At 44.0% G+C, this 18,376-nt stretch overlaps 1 pseudogene; it reads left to right on the forward strand.

Moving 5' to 3' along the window:
• The first annotated feature begins 560 nt into the window (after positions 1 to 560).
• LOC135535318 (AF4/FMR2 family member 2-like) lies at positions 561 to 15,481 on the forward strand (annotated as a pseudogene).
• Positions 15,482 to 18,376: the final 2,895 nt, after the last annotated feature.

Below are 18,376 nucleotides of genomic sequence, written 5' to 3' on the forward strand. Positions count from 1 at the left end.
TAACCCGATTGAGATGCTGTGACATGACCTCAAGAGCGGTTCACACCAGACATCCCAAGAATATTGCTGAACTGAAACAGTTTTGTAAAGAGGAATGTCCAAAATTCCTCCTGGATCACAGTAGGTCTGATACACAACTACAGAAAACATTTGGTTGAGGTTAATGCTAAAGGAGGGTCAACCAATTATTAAATCCAAGGGTTTACATACTTTTCCCACCCTGCACTGTGAATGTTTACATGGTGTGTTCAATGAAAACATGACAGCGTATAATTGTGTGTGTTAGTTTAGGCAGACTATGTTTGTCTATTGTTGTGACTTAGATGAAGATCAGGTCGAATTTTATGACCAATTTATGCAGAAATCCAGGTAATTCAAAGGGTTCACATACTTTTTCTTGTCACTGTATATGATGTATTTGATGAAATTGCTAATCAGATGTCAGATGCATTATTCTCTTAATAACAGTTTGCTTTGTTGAGAGAGAGAGAAAGAGAGAGAGAGATGCTGTGATTGATGGGCTGTCTCCAGCTGTCTTTAGGCTGTGTGGATCTGGAGTCATGTCCACGACAGGCGGACTCATCGCGACCAACTCTGTCACTGCTGAGCGAGCCAGCACCACGGCGCTAGTGCTGGGCAGAGAGAGCACAAGGCCGGGCGTGTGGCTGGCGTCAAACATGAAGCAGAGCACAAGGCTGCTCTTAGCAAAATGATGACACAAAAAGAAATCTGCGTCACAGCGCATCAGCGTAGTCACACACGCTCAGTGGAATGAGATCAGTCCGGGGCTACAGAGGGCTAGGTAGTGCTGCTGAAATATGAGGCTACAGTAAAGCTTTGTCTATCACACAGTAAATGTTTATCTATACAAACATATATACACTTTTTCTCTCTCATGTCCTTCTCTACATGTTCTCTCTCTCTCTATCTCTCTTTCTCTTTCTTCTCTCGTTCTTTCTCTAAATCTCTCTACCCAGCATCCCTGTGGCCACGTCCGGACCAGTGACCCGGGCCACTCTAGTGGCGCCTCGGCCAGCTCCAGTGAATCAGAGAGCAGCCCAGTGGATTCAGACAGTGAGAGCAGCTCCAGTGACAGCGAGTGTAACGGGGCCTCCCCGGACCGCCACCCCAGAGGTATAACACATCGCTCCTTACTGTATTGTACCAACCAACCGATAGTCAGATTCTTCTTTTCACTGTGCCATCAACCAATACTCAACCTGTGTTATACCATAGGGAAAAACATTTATCCTATTATTTTAGGCTACAGAAACACACTGTATTACACTAATACCACTAGTACAACATTTTGATCCAGGGATGAAAACCCCCATCTACTCTAATATCACTATTATTTTGATAGGATTAAACTAGCCGACTTAGTAGCAACTTTCCTCTTTCCCGGTTGTTGCAGTTGATGGGTAAAGTGACTTCGACTGCTTGCATGGCAGTTTAAGCAGATCAAGGGCCAGGCAGAGTAGTATTCCACAGAGGAGCACTGAGTGTTAGACCCGGGTAAATATTTACCACAGTGCATCTGGGCGCCCTCTACAGGTCATATGACTTTCTGTCCACCAAGGAAGAGCCAATTGGAACAGACAGGTGGGCCAGGAAACAGGCCTGTCCCGTCTTTAAGGATGTCTCATTTCCTCTCTAAGTGCACTCCATTGATGTTTTACTGAAAACACAGGGAGTTTTCGGAAGCCATGTTAGATGGGATTTAAAGGCTGGGCCTTTCAGAGAGAGGAAGAGTGAAAGGGAAAGTATGTGTTTTCCCCTGTTTTATACTCAGTGGTTTTAATTCCTTAGTCAATTAATTTCCACAACATTTCCTTTCGAAATGATTTGCCATTTCAATCATTCAGGACAGTATTTTATGATTTCAAATGAAACACTTCTACTTGTCGTCGGGCATAATGGTACAAAACAAACGATGTGAGATGGCATGGTCGGAGACTAGCACAAGGACAATTTGGAGCACTACTCAGTCATTCATGAGTTTCTGAGAGTTCATTTTAATGGTCTCTTCATCAGGACATTGGCTCGTTGGTTTGATAGCACATAGCTCTGAAGAGACAATTGAATTATCACATTTTACTTTCATGAGTCAACACAGTGTTTTATGAAGCTATGTAGTCTACTATCAAACTAAACGTGGATCTATCTAACTGTATATTCTTTGTCCTTGATACTTCTTTTGTTCTCACACAGCCTGAACTTCCATCAACAAACAAATGGCAGCTGGATAAGTGGCTGAACAAAGTGACCCCACACAATAAAGCACTTATCAGTACCCAGTCAGAGAGAGAGAGCCATGGGCTCTGCAGCTCCCAGCCTGACCACAGCCAGCAGGCACCTGGGAGCCAGGACCTGGCCCCAGGAAAGAGCAAGCCTGGGCCCACCGTCCTGCTGGCCCAGACCGACGCCAAGGAACGGGCCCTCCTCAGCCCCATCCGAGAGAAGGCCAAGCCCAAGACTGGACCAAAGGTCTCAGAGGGCAAGAGTTCAAAGTCCCCAGCAGCGGTGGTGGTGGAGCCGGCCCCAGCCAGACGCAGCATTGGAAAGAAGCAGCCAAAGAAAGTGGAGCGCTCATCCAGCCTGGAAGAACACAGCTCCTGGTCCAAGCCCATCAACCCCTCCATCAGCACTACCCCTAAGGAGAAGGAGCCTCCGCCTCTTCTGGAGCCGCCCAAGTCCAGGACCAAGGGCACCAGTGGGAAAGCTGCCCCTAGGAAGGAACCTCGCACCACCACTACCACTACTACTACTCCAGCTCATCCTCCCCCAGCCCCAGTCTTGGACAAGAAGAAGCACAGGGGGCCCACCAGGATCCTCCCCAAGTCCAAGGAGTTCATCGAGACGGAGTCTTCGTCGTCTGAGTGCCACTCTGAACCAGAGGATCTGATCAAGGTCCCTAACCCTCCCTGCCCAGGTCCCAGCAGCCTGCAGACTCTCAAAGCAGCCAATCTCCTGAGTGTCAGTAGCCTTACCAGCACCTGCAGCACTTCCATCTCTATCCCAGACCCTGGTGTGGTTGGGGGCTTACTGGAAGACCCCTCTTGACCCCTGTCCCCATCGTCCAGAACGAACTGTTGTCCCCTCTCAGGGACTTTGAGGACATCAAGTCACTGTGGGTGAAGATCGAGCTGAGCTTCCTGTCTAGAATCCCAGGACAGGACCCCCTGAGCCCCTCCTGTGAAGGTTGAGCCCCAGGAACACTGGGAACCCAGCACCAAGCACAGACGCCAGTCCCCCGCCAGTCAACAGTCTACCCCTGTTGAGAAACCCCAAGCAAGGCCAAGAGGAAACACAAGGCAAGTGCAGAACCTTTCTCACTCTTTTTCTCTCTAGGTACTAACTGTTATTGGTTTGTGGGACAGTGGTTGGAGTGTGTCCATGGATGAGCAGTGAGAAAGTGCTGATAGTATGTTCAATGCTGACTGTGCTGTTTGTGTGTGTGTTCTTTAGTCGGACCATTGTAACGCTGTCGGCGGGAGCAAGAAGTTACGGTTGGAGAAAGACTCCATGCTTCTTCCCCGTGCATCTCACCCATTCACAACCACAAGAACATTAGCACAAAAGAGTAAGTGTCGCCGAACCGCTCACTGTGCAGTACTTACTCATCACTATGGTTACTGGATGAGAAAAGGAATGTGTAGAGCATACCTGTTATCTACAGTAAATGGTTACAGGGATATACACATTCATTATGGATGTCCACAGTGTACATATAGGCTGTTGTTTTTCTCTTATGGGTGGTAGTGCTGTATGTGTTGTGAATGGCTACGTCCAACCAGTGTAGATCCTCCTCAGAGAGGATGCTCGGAGCTACAGGAGCAGTGATGTTTCTAGTATGGTATACCCTTAGCTGCTGGTAGCTCTGTGCTGTGTCCTGTGTCCTACAGCGTTAAGGTAACATGACACCGACAAGGGCGCTAAAGCTAATTTTAGATATTTAATTAGCGCTGCGGAGACCTACTGCTCATCAAAGGGACGCTGGTGACAAGGGTCGGGGGTCGAGTGTAGTGAGTCCGGAGGATGGAGTGTCCGCTAGCTGAGCTTGACCACTAATCACAACATATATTTAATATGATTACCCAGCACTGTGATATATGAGCTGCTACGGGTATCTAGTGCAGAAATATTGAACCCTTTGGTCTGGGCTGAAGCCTTTAAATCAGTTGAATTTAGACAACCTCAAAGCCTTTTAATCAGATTGGAGTGTAAAGATGCTTTGTATTAATTCCGTTAAACCGACCAGGGTTCTGCTCATTTTCCGGCCTATGAAACAAGACAAAATATGCTGCTGTTGACAAATAACCTGAGCAACATAATCCTAATGAGGTTTCTGACTGTGTTTCCCCCGTTGCTGCTTCAGGCGCTCTTGCGCCAGCTAAGCATTTTTTTCTCATATATAAAATCCCCACGAGTTTAGGGAAAGGGGGCGAAAATAATCTGTTGTTGCAAACAATGTGAAAAATATAGTAGCTGCAGGAGGGAGGCGAGGTTTCTCGCTGCTGCTTTACATTCTTGCTGGTTTTTAAACTCAATAATGACTTTGAGGAAACTATATAACGGCAACTTCCTTACCTGTATCTTAACTGTTAACATGGAGAAATTGAGGAAATGTTATTGTTAATAGAATCCCCACGTAGACACACACACACACACACACACACACACACACACACACACACACACACACACACACACACATGGATCCAGACTGCAGTCTGCTGGGTTCCCCTCTGAGGGGCCAGGTTTCTGGAGCAGGAGTGGATATTAGAAGGACTGTGAATCTAAGTGCTTTCTGTCTCAACAAACTGCCGTTCCACTGCCTGATCAATCAATATTCTGACCCCTCAGTGCACTACAGGGTTATTTCTAGTCCTATTTCTTGGCTGCCTCCTTAGAGGGTCAGGCACTGAAAAATAATGTGTCAAAATGTAAATGGTTTTATGGTTTTAAACAAAGCCAAAAGGATATGTTTAAATTATATTAAATATCATTGATATACTCCTTTTTGTTCTTTTTTACATTCCAAAGAACAAAACCAACATATACATACGTACCGACAACTTACGGACACATACAAACAATGGCCATGTCTCATCTGTCCAGACCCGCCTGTCACAATCCCATCCCTAGTGCCTGCATTAATGTTTGTCACATGACCTCAAATTGAACCAGTTTGTTTTTCTCAGTCGCCCATGCAATTTCAATAACAAATCATTTGATTTTTTTCATTGTATTAAGGATGGCGGATTGATTGACTTCCTAATTTTTAGTATACGTTTTTGATGAGTGATGAGAAAATAATTTTACAGCCCATTGGTATCTCACTACACCCCCATAAGTCATGTCTTGAAATATGCACACAGGCAGATTAAAAGTATGTTTATATTGTAACTTTCTAGCTCCGCCCACAACTTCTGAACTTTATAGCATTCCTAGAAAGCATGGATTATTGAATCATTATTAGTTGTACACTTGACACATGACTCTGCCATTGTACTGTTAAATCTGTGCATTTTGTGTAATACATTCTATATATATTAGTTTAAACTGGATTAAGCGTACAATTTTGTTAGTTATGCTCAAACTTTCACTCCATCTTATGCCAACGTCAGTTCTTTTTAAATCTTGGTTCCATTGGTTGATCTTCAGTTGGATATGCTCTTTTATGAAACCCAACAGACACTGAGAAGTATCTGTACTTTATGCCTTACCTGTATAGTGCTGCATTGAATTAGTCTTATAATAAAAGCAGAAATAATCATTCATTCTGACAAACATAATGTTCTAAGGACAGCTGCTTTCTTTCAGGCCTGCACATAATGCCTGTACTTCTCAATTTTACAAATACCTCAGACAGTCAAGTCATTTCTCATTTTTTTCATCCATCCACCACTTTGATGACATAGCAGTTGAGATTGGTTTGCAACTCACATTATTGGGGGGGGGTCATAACACTTCATAAGCAATACATAAGCATTCATAAGTGTTTCTGTGTTTGTCTAATCCCAGCTCTCTGAGGAAACAGCCCAGGAAGAGAGAGCTGCTGCCTCCCCTGCTGTCGCCTCTCTCTGACGAGCCTCCCTCCCGCCAGCGCAGGACCAGCGAGTGTTCTTCCTTCAGCCAGGAGGCGGCGCTAGCGGCGCCCTTATTACTACCCGCCCTCAGCTGCTCTCTGCCCCCCTTCTCCTCCTCCTCATCCTCCTCTTCCTCACACAAGCACCACAGCAAAGGAGAGAGCAAATTCTTCTCACATTCCAAGACAAGCAGTGTGAGTAGGGGAAAGCTGTTGTTCTTCGGCGTTATTATACAGTAAAATGGTATTTATTACTTTTGTACTGCTATCATAATCAATTACCGAGCAACATTTTTTAAATGTAAAATGTTTAAAGTGTGATACTTTTGCGTCCACTCCGTTTGCTACGAGAACGTGTCTTCTACAATTCATTGTGCAGAGAAGTTGGAAGACGGTGCTGTTGCTGCAGATTATTTCTCTGCTCCAGGCTTCTACCACTATTTCCTGTGTTTTTGCAAATCTAATCTAATTACCCTTTGAAAGGAGTTATAAACAGCCTTGAAGAGAGGGAAATGGCTGAATATGTTTAAAGCCAGGACAGAAAAAAATACACCATGGCCACACATGTAACGGCAGTCCAAATCACCAAGATGAATCCTTACAGTATGATTAGACTTACTGCTGGATGCTAATTAGCATTTTAATTGACCCCTCCATCTCACAGGAGGAAGATACCCACAGCAAACCATCTGGCAGTTTCCATGGTAACGGTCAGTCTGATTCCGACCTTTGGTCCAACCCCTCATCTCTGTCCATGGACCACATGGAGCCAAGAAGACCGAAGCTAACGTTCAATAACAAGTACTTATGACTAACTAAATTCTCCAAACACTCCAAAAACACATATTGTGTTTTTTGTCTCTGACATGATATGCTGACAGATTGAATGACTTGATGTACTGACAGATTTGAATGACATGATGTACTGACAGATTTGAATGACATGATATACTGACAGATTTGAATGACATGATGTACTGACAGACTGAATGACTTGATGTACTACTGACAGATTGAATGACATGATGTACTGACAGATTGAATGACATGATGTATGACAGATTTAATGACATGATGTACTGACAGATTGAATGACATGATGTACTGACAGATTGAATGACATGATATACTGACAGGTGTGACTTGATGTACTGACAGATTGAATGACATGATGTACTGACAGATTGAATGACATGATGTACTGACGATTGAACGACATGATGTACTGACAGATTGAATGACATGATATACTGACAGATTTAATGACTTGATGTTCTGACAGATTGAATGACATGATGTACTGACAGATTGAACGACACAGTGATATACTGACAGATTGAATGACTTGATGTACTGACAGATTGAATGACTTGATGTACTGGACAGATTGACATGATGTACTGACGGATTGAATGACATGATGTACTGACAGATTGAATGACATGTATGTACTAATTTAAGTCTCAAACATGATTAAAATGGAACAGAACAGAACCCAGGGAAGTTGACGTGGTGTGTGGGATGTGATTACAAAGTCGAGTCTTCTATATTGATCATTCAAAAATGAAACATATTCAGCATTTGGAGGACAACATTATCCTTAAGCAATCCAGGCAGTCACACAACTGTAAACAGATTTATATTTCCAACATCACTGACATGACTGACATATTCTCAATGCATGTGTTCTCCACAGAGTTCACACTGCAGACTACTACATGCAGGAAGCCAAGAAACTGAAGCACAAAGCAGATGCACTGGTAAGCTGTTGTTTTATTAGTCACCGCAAAATGTATTTAAACCATTTAATACAGCATTTACTTTGGTAGAGAATATTTTTTTGACATTGTCTCAGCCAGACACTGGTCTTAATAATAGACAGACTGACACTGTATTAATATACAGACAGACTGACACTGGTCTTAACCTGTAGTGACGCCCAGCCCATGAACGGGACCGTTATCATCTTCTGACACTAATTAGCATAAAGCAACGGACATAAATCTTCCTAGAAAATATTCCTATTCATGAAAATCACAAGTGAAATATATTGGAACACAGCTGAGCCTTTTGTTAATCACCCTGTCATCTCAGATTTTCAAAATATGCTTTTCAGCCAACGCTAGACAAGCATTTGTGTAAGTTTATCATAGCCTAGCATAGCATTATGCCTTGCTAGCAGCAGGCAAACTTGTCACGGAAATCAGAAAAGCAATCAAATTAAATAGTTTACCTTTGATGAACTTTGATGTTTTCACTCACGAGACTCCCAGGTAGACAGCCAAAGTTCATGTTTTCCCAAAAGATTATTTTTGCAGGTGAAATAGCTCTGTTTGTTCTTCACGCTTATTGAGAAATCGCCTTGAAATTGCGGTCACCACAACGCTTAAAACTATTCCAAATTAGCTCCATAATATTGACAGAAACATGGCAAACGTTGTTTAGAATCCACCCTCAAGGTGTTTTTCTAATATCTATTCGATAATATATCCATCGGGACAATTCCTTTTCTCTAGGACCGATTGGAGTAATGGCTACCTCTGCAATTTACACGAGAATCTCTCTCGGAGCCACCATGTGACCACTTACGCAATGTGGCTCGTTACGGCTATTCTTCAACAGAAATGCGTAAAACTATGTCACAATGCTGTAGACACCTTGGGGAATACGTAGAAAGCGTAAGCTCGTTGATGGTACATTCACAGCCATACAGGGAGTCATTGGAACGCAGCGCTTTCAAAACCTGGGGCATTTCCGGATTGGATTTATTCTCAGGCTTTCGCCTGCAACATCAGTTCTGTTATACTCACAGACAATATCTTTACAGTTTTGGAAATGTGAGAGTGTTTTCTATCCAAAGCTATAATCCAAATTATATGCATATTCTAGCATCTTTTCCTGGCAAAATATCCAGTTTAAAACGGGAACGGTTTTGTAATGCTCCGGGTGTCGTGGGTGTGGAGTCAAAATGCAGAGACAGAGTTCAATGCTGGCCTTGTACTACACCAATGCACCCAGGGTGCTCTGTCGTTACGTTTTCCCGAACCACCCTCGGGTCGGACTCGTGACAGGTTTACAAAAAAAAATGAAAATACTGCCCCCAAACACCAAAAGGTTTTAACAACAGACAAACAGACACTGGTCTTAATAACATTTACATTTACATTTTACATTTACATTTGAAGTCATTTAGCAGACGCTCTTATCCAGAGCGACTTACACGAGAATAATAACAGACAGACACTGGTCTTAATAACAAACAGACAGACAGTGGTCTTAACAACAGACTGACAGACACTGGTCTTAATAACAGACAGACAGACACTGGTCTTAATAACAGACAAACAGACACTGGTCTTAATAACAGACAGACAGACACTGGTCTTAATAACAAACAGACAGACAGTGGTCTTAATAACAGACACTTGTCTTAATAACAGACAGACAGACTCTGGTCTTAATAACAAACAGACAGACACTGGTCTTATTAACAGACAGACAGACACTGGTCTTAATAACAGACAGACAGACACTGGTCTTAATAACAGACAGACAGACACTGGTCTTAATAACAGACAGATAGACACTGGTCTTATTAACAGACAGACAGACACTGGTCTTAATAACAGACAGACAGACACTGGTCTTAACAACAAACAGACACTGGTCTTAATAACAGACAGACAGACACTGGTCTTAATAACAGACAGACACTGGTCTTAATAACAAACAAACAGACACTGGTCTTAATAACAAACAGACACTGGTCTTAATAACAGACAGACAGACACTGGTCTTAATAACAGACAGACAGACTCTGGTCTTAATAACAGACAGACAGACACTGGTCTTAATAACAGACAGACAGACACTGGTCTTAATAACAAACAGACAGACACTGGTCTTAATAACAAACAGACAGACACTGGTCTTAATAACAGACAGACATACACTGGTCTTAATAACAAACAGACAGACACTGGTCTTAATAACAAACAGACAGACACTGGTCTTAATAACGAACAGACAGACTCTGGTCTTAATAACAGACAGACAGACACTGGTCTTATTAACAGACAGACAGACACTGGTCTTAATAACAAACAGACAGACACTGGTCTTAATAGCAGACAGACAGACACTGGTCTTAATAACAGACAGACACTGGTCTTAATAACAGACAGACAGACACTGGTCTTAATAACAGACAGACAGACACTGGTCTTAATAACAAACAGACATACTCTGGTCTTAATAACAGACAGACAGACACTGGTCTTAATAACAGACAGACAGACACTGGTCTTAATTACAGACAGACATTAACAGACAGACACTGGTCTTAATAACAGACAGACAGACACTGGTCTTAATAACAGACAGACACTGGTCTTAATAACAGACAGACAGACACTGAGTCTTAATAACAGACAGACAGACACTGGTCTTAATAACAGACAGACTCTGGTCTTAATAACAGACAGACAGACACTGGTCTTAATAACAGACAGACTCTGGTCTTAATAACAGTCAGACAGACACTGGTCTTAATAACAGACAGACACTGGTCTTAATAACAGACAGACAGACACTGGTCTTAATAACAGACAGACAGACACTGGTCTTAATAACAGACAGACAGACACTGGTCTTAATAACAGACAGACACTGGTCTTAATAACAAACAGACAGACACTGGTCTTAATAACAAACAGACAGACTCTGGCTTTAATAACAGACAGACAGACACTGGTCTTAATTACAGACAGACAGACACTGGTCTTAATAACAGACAGACAGACACTGGTCTTAATAACAAACAGACATTCTCTGGTCTTAATAACAGACAGACAGACACTGGTCTTAATTACAGACAGACAGACACTGGTCCTTAATAACAGACAGACAGACACTGGTCTTAATTACAGACAGACAGACACTGGTCTTAATAAGAGACAGACACTGGTCTTAATAACAAACAGACACTGGTCTTAATAACTGACAGACAACCACTGGTCTTAATAACAGACAGACAGACAGACATACAGACACGGGGCCTATCTGGAAGAATGTTGCTAGATGTACAGAGGAGAGCCCTTGTGGAGATCTGTAGTCTTTTTGAAGTGAGGCTGTGGGATCTGTCTCTTTCACACCTCTTCAATGTCCTCAGAGAGAGGGCCTTGAGCCCATGCGGCGGGCGTGATTTACCAACACACTCATAGTGCCCTAATAATTGGATTCTAGCAATTATCTCCCAGACATTGTCCTTTATCGGAAGTTACATCCACTTGGCCATAAATCTGATCTGCGAGGTAAAGTCATCCATGAATACAAAATGAAGGGAATTGATTGCCCTTGTTACATGACAGTAATCGTTGAGCTGTAATGAATCTTTCACCAGCCCCGTCGGTATGTAGTAAAAGTGGCTTACTTGGAAATGGATAGAACCTGCTTGAGAGGTGCTTTCAGTGAAGTGGTGTGTAAATATATTTTTATTTTACACTTGTGTGCTCATGAGCTTCTTATTTGTCATAGGCTCTTTGGTTTTGTGTTTTGGGTCTTTGTGTGTTTGTATTTTTAGTAATGTAATCGAGAAAATTGAAGAAGATCAAAAGAATGTTCTGTTTCCCAAACATTAATGTAGCATAGTTATTTTTCCTACTGATTAAATCAGCTTAATATCTATTTTCACAAGAACTCTGGAGGAAGTGGAAAATAACTCATGTGTGGAGAATATTTTGTGTCCTTGTAGTGTTGTGACTCTAATGCGGATCCAGGTTCGTGTCTCGTCGTTTCTTCACAAAGATGGAGAAGTATGGCAAAGCTGTTAACTACGGGGCTGATGGGGGGCTGTACGTTCATAGAATGTGGCAACGCCATGGAACAGGACCCACTGGAGGCCAAGTCTCCATACACTATGTACTCTGAGACAGTTGAACTCATCAGGTTTGTGTCTCCACCAATGTGTCCCTCCCTCCCACTCCCACCCCCCACTCAGGCCAGCAATCCCCACCTGCTCCTCAGCAAAATGAGCATCATTATATCCAGCCCTGCTCCAGTCTACCCGACTAGTCAAGGCAATTAGTGGACCTAATTTTATTAATGGCAGTGAAAATGAAAATAGATGGACCTTGTGTCTCCTACATGTGACCCAGGGGTTCATGCACCGGTGATTGAAATATTTTCTTCAAAAACGATTGGACACAAAAAATGACACAAGGCCGCCAGTTTTATGTATGCTCCCTGGCTTTATGGATGCTCCCTGGTTTATGGATGCTCCCCGGCTTTATGTATGCTCCCCTGGCTTTATGGATGCTCCCTGGCTTTATGTATGCTCCCTGGCTTTATGTATGCTCTCCTTGCTTTATGTATGCTCCCTGGCTTTATGTATGCTTCCTGGCTTTATGTATGCTCCCTGGCTTTATGGATGCTCTCCTTGCTTTATGTATGCTCCCCTGGCTTTATGGATGCTCTCCTTGCTTTATGTATGCTCCCCTGGCTTTATGGATGCTCCCTGGCTTTATGTATGCTCCCTGGCTTTATGGTATGCTCTCCTTGCTTTATGTATGCTCCCCTGGCTTTATGTATGCTTCCCGGCTTTATGGATGCTCCCTGGCTTTATGTATGCTTCCCGGCTTTATGTATGCTCCCTGGCTTTATGTATGCTCCCCTGGCTTTATGTATGCTCCCTGGCTTTATGTATGCTCCCCTGGCTTTATGTATGCTCCCCTGGCTTTATGTATGCTCCTGGCTTTATGTATGCTTCCCTGGCTTTATGTATGCTCCCCTGGCTTTATGTATGCTCCCTGGCTTTATGGATGCTCCCTGGCTTTATGTATGCTCCCCTGGTTTATGTATGCCCCTGGCTTTATGGATGCTCCCTGGCTTTATGTATGCTCCCCTGGCTTTATGTATGCTCCCTGGCTTTATGAATGCTCCCTGGCTTTATGTATGCTCCCTGGCTTTATGTATGCTCCCTGGCTTTATGGATGCTCCCTGGCTTTATGTATGCTCCCTGGCTTTATGTATGCTCCCTGGCTTTATGGATGCTCCCCTGGCTTTATGTATGCTCCCTGGCTTTATGTATGCTCCCTGGCTTTATGTATGCTTCCCTGGCTTTATGGATGCTCCCCTGGCTTTATGTATGCTCCCTGGCTTTATGTATGCTTCCCTGGCTTTATGTATGCTCCCTGGCTTTATGTATGCTCCCTGGCTTTATGTATGCTCCCTGGCTTTATGGATGCTCCCTGGCTTAATGTATGCTTCCCTGGCTTTATGGATGCTCCCTGGCTTTATGTATGCTCCCCTGGCTTTATGTATGCTCCCCTGGCTTTATGGATGCTCCCCTGGCTTTATGGATGCTCCCCTGGCTTTATGTATGCTCCCCTGGCTTTATGTATGCTTCCTGGCTTTATGGATGCTCCCTGGCTTTATGTATGCTCCCCTGGCTTTATGTATGCTTCCCTGGCTTTATGTATGCTCCCTGGCTTAATGTATGCTTCCCTGGCTTTATGGACGCTTCCCTGGCTTTATGGACATTGAGTCATCCTCCTTTTTGTGTCATTTGAACTGAAATTAATTAATTAATTGATTTATGTTTTTGTCTTTTCTGCTTTTGAAGATATGCCATGAGGTTAAAGAACTTTACAAGTCACTCAGCAACAGTAGCCGAGAAGAAATTAGCTGTATTGTGGTGAGTTTTCCCTTGATATAGTTTCTGATGTGAACCTCTGTGTGGTTGAAGGAAACCCATCATTCCTCTGATGGGTGTGATGACGGACAAGGATCTCTAGACTGTGTGGGCGTTTGGGTTGATTTAAGAAAATCCAGCTGGCTTCCAAACCCGTTAGATGCTAAATCCGCCGCTTCGCTCAAACACTATTTAAATCTCCACTCAGCCATCCCTCCCCGACAATCGGATGTATCTTGAAGGGAGCTTTAAAACACTGCTAAAGCACTTAATCAGCTTAAAGGGGATCATTATTCTTGTATTTCATTAAGCTATTAGGGATAATGAAAGATTTCCTGGCGGCTAGCAACATATACAGTATACTAACCACACTGCTACAGGGGATATGCTGCTTGTCATATTGATTGTATAATCTGAGTAGAATGTCAGGGTTAGAATGTCATGGTTAGAATTAGAATGTTATGGTTAGAATGGAATGCTTAGAATTAGAATGTTATGGTTAGAATGTTATGGTTAGGCTCTCAGTCATAGCAGTGTAGACAGTGATGAGAGTAGGAGTGAGACACCCAGGTCATAATTCCTGTGTTAGTAAACCGTTCTGACATCATTAGGGATTATATTCAAATATTTGACACTGGTTGACATGATCCATCAGTGTATACTTGTAATTTGTTTTAGAAGGCAAAGTGTGTGTGTGTGTGTGTGTGTGTGTGCGTGTGTGTGTGTACGTGCACGTGCGCATGTGTGTAAAAACATGCTGATGTGGTTTAGATTGGGAGAAACGAGGAAGTGCAGTGTGGTAATGACTTATTAATGCCAGAGTGCTGGTGTCATGTCATGGGGTGGTGCATATGGCCAAAGCATCTGGTGTCTGACTATTGCCTCTTGTTTCCTAGCTTTTATTTTCTAAGAAATTAGAGAGGTAGATCTGATAACAACAACATGAAATATTCATGCATCATGGATGTCAAGTTAATGTGTTAGAAAACACATTTTCCTTAGTTATTTATTTGATGCTTAATGTCTGTAATTGATACACAGCCTGTTATGTTGCCAATACCAGATATACTGTATTACTGTAGGTCCTGCATTTAATGGAACGTTATTATGCTCTTATCTCCATAGCAATCGCTGTTTATCCCTCCTGTACTTGAGAATGTTCAAACTAAAGAAGGACCATGCAGTAAAGTATTCCCGTTCCCTGATGGAGTATTTCAAGGTAACTAACTCTAATTCTAACTTCTAACTCTAATTCTTACTCTAATTCTCACTCCAAATTCCGACTCTAATTCTACCTCCAAATTCTAACTCTAATTCTAACTTCTATGAATAAAAAGAGTGATAGCTGTAGAACACGTTCAGCTAATTAAAATGTCTAAATTAAATGTATATTTGTGTTAAGTTGTGTGTACTCATTAGCTTTGCATGGTGGTAATTAAAAAACATACTTTTTTTGTGGTTAGTGTGCAAACTATGTGTATCAATTATCTACATACATTAGTGCTTAAGCCTGTTTTAATTAATTATGTTGCATATTATTCTAGAGACGCTGTTTGTATTGCTGTGATAGCTTTTCTAAGCTGTGCAAAGTGTTTGTATAGTGGTGCTGCCAAATGTCCTGTTCTCACAAACCTCTTCCATTCCAGAACTCAGCTAAAAGTTCCCAAGTACCTTCGCCATGGGGAGCCAATGGAAAGTGAGTAACATGTCACCTCACTCAACGAATGTTGCATTACAATGCATTCTTTATACCAGATATCTCCCTGAACAGTGGAGCTACCGTGTGGCTACCATTGGGCTACCATGGGGCTACAGTGAAGCTACCATGGAGCTACCGTGGGGCTACCGTTGGGCTACCGTGGAGCTACGGTGAAGCTACCGTGGAGCTACCATGGGGCTACAGTGAAGCTACCGTGGGGCTACCGTTGGGCTACCGTGGAGCTACGGTGAAGCTACCGTGGAGCTACCGTGGGGCTACAGTGAAGCTACCGTGGGGCTACCGTGGGACTACCGTGGGGCTACAGTAAAGCTACCGTGGGGCTACAGTGAAGCTACTGTGGGGCTACCGTGGGGCTACTGCGGAGCTACCGTGAAGCTACAGTGGAGCTACCGAGGAGCTACTGTGGGGATACCATGGGGCTACTGTGGGGCTCGTCAGTGTCTGGCAGTTGGTGGTGAGCCATCCTCTGTGTGTGACTGTGAGCTCCCTTGAGCCTGTCTTTTCAAGGGCTGGGATCTAGCCCTCAGCCAAAGCACTGACCAGCTTCTGCTATTCTGCTGTGAAAGGCGCTGTCAGAAGCAATTAGCCTCAGATCCTACTGGCTCCTAGGGCTCCTGCAGCCTCCTCCAGTTCACCATGGTCACATTAGCCACCAACTGGCCTTTTTAATCCCGTGTCAGCTCCGCTACCTGCGGACTGTAATCAACATTAGATTACACTCTGCTCTGGTCTTTCCCACAGTTTGTTTGTTCTGTCCTTGACAATCATGAATCTTTTTTCCTTATTGTTTTTTTTCACCCTCAAGGGTTTGTTTATTTCAGCAAAAGCCTGAAACTATTAGAAAGGGAGCTGAGAGAGGCAAGCTGTTGACAGAGCATCATAATTTAACTTCACGGGGGGAGCGCCTTTCAATTTAGTGCTGAATTACAGGACCGGGAGCTTGATTGTTTGGGTTTGGCACTAAAAGACTGATGAATATGTCCTCTGATTGATGTCTCAAGCCGGCTGACAGATGATTGTCATCCATGATTGTCAAGCCGAGATAAGCCCTAGTTTGCCGATAATACAAAATCAAATCAGAATTAATGATTAAATCTGACAGAGAGTAGTTAAGCCTGACGGACAGTAGTTAAGCTTGACGGAGAGTGGTTAAGCCTGATGGAGATTGGTTAAGCCTGATGGACAGTGGTTAAACCTGATGGAGATTGGTTAAGCCTGATGGAGAGTGGTTAAGCCTGACGGACAGTAGTGAAGCCTGACGGACAGTAGTTAAGCCTGACGGACAGTAGTTAAGCCTGACGGACAGTAGTTAAGCCTGAGGGACAGTAGTTAAACCTGATGGACAGTAGTTAAGCTTGACTGAGAGTGGTTAAGCCTGACGTACAGTGGTACAGCCTGACGGAGAATGGATAAGCCTGACGTACAGTGGTACAGCCTGACGTACAGTGGTATAGCCTGGCGGAGAATGGATAAGCCTGACGTACAGTGGTATAGCCTGACGGAGAATGGATAAGCCTGACGTACCCAGTGGTATAGCCCACAGCGGAGAATGGATAAGCCTGACGTACAGTGGTACAGCTGACGCGGAGAATGGATAAACTGACGTACAGTGGTACAGCCTGGCGGAGAATGGATAAGCCCTGAGCGTACAGTGGTACAGCCTGACGGGAATGGATAATATGACCTGCAGTGGTACAGCCTGACGTACAGTGGTATAGCCTGGCGGAGAATGGATAAGCCTGACGTACAGTGGTATAGCCTGACGGAGAATGGATAAGCCTGACGTACAGTGGTACAGCCTGACGGAGAATGGATAAGCCTGACGTACAGTGGTACAGCCTGACGTACAGTGGTATAGCCTGGCGGAGAATGGATAAGCCTGACGTACAGTGGTATAGCCTGACGGAGAATGGATAAGCCTGACGTACAGTGGTACAGTGGTACAGGCACAGCGGGAATGGATAAGCCTACGTACAGTGGTATAGCCTGACGGAGAATGGATAAGCCTGACGTACAGTGGTACAGCCTGACGGAGAATGGATAAGCCTGACGTACAGTGGTACAGCCTGACGGAGAATGGTTAAGCCTGACGGACAGTGGTTAAGCCTGACGGACAGTGGTTAAGCCTGACGGACAGTGGTTAAGCCTGTGATAGTGGTTAAGCGGACAGTGGTTAAACCTGTGGACAGTGGTTAAGCCTGATGGACAGTGGTTAAGCCTACAGGACGGTGGTTAAGCCTAATGGACAGTGGTTAAGCCTGACGTACAGTGGTACAGCCTGACGGAGAATGGATAAGCCTGACGTACAGTGGTACAGCCTGACGGAGAATGGTTAAGCCTGACGGACAGTGGTTAAGCCTGACGGACAGTGGTTAAGCCTGACGGACAGTGGTTAAGCCTGACGGACAGTGGTTAAGCTTGACGGACAGTGGTTAAACCTGACGGACTGTGATTAAACCTGACGGACAGTGGTTAAGCTTGACGGACAGTGGTTAAGCCTGACGGACAGTGGTTAAGCCTGACGGACAGTGGTTAAGCCTGACGTACAGTGGTACAGCCTGACGGAGAATGGATAAGCCTGACGGACAGTGGTTAAACCTGACGGACTGTGGTTAAACCTGACGGACAGTGGTTAAGCCTGACGGACAGTGGTTAAGCTTGACGGACAGTGGTTAAGCCTGACGGCAGTGGTTAAGCCTGACTGACAGTGGTTAAGCTTGACCGACAGTGGTTAAGATTGACGCACAGTGGTTAAGCCTGACGGACAGTGGTTAAACCTGACGTACAGTGGTTAAGCTTGACCGACAGTGGTTAAGATTGACGCACAGTGGTTAAGCCTGACGGACAGTGGTTAAACCTGACTGACAGTGGTTAA

Source organism: Oncorhynchus masou, unplaced genomic scaffold (assembly GCF_036934945.1).
Source record: "Oncorhynchus masou masou isolate Uvic2021 unplaced genomic scaffold, UVic_Omas_1.1 unplaced_scaffold_4770, whole genome shotgun sequence".
NCBI lineage: Eukaryota > Metazoa > Chordata > Actinopteri > Salmoniformes > Salmonidae > Oncorhynchus > Oncorhynchus masou.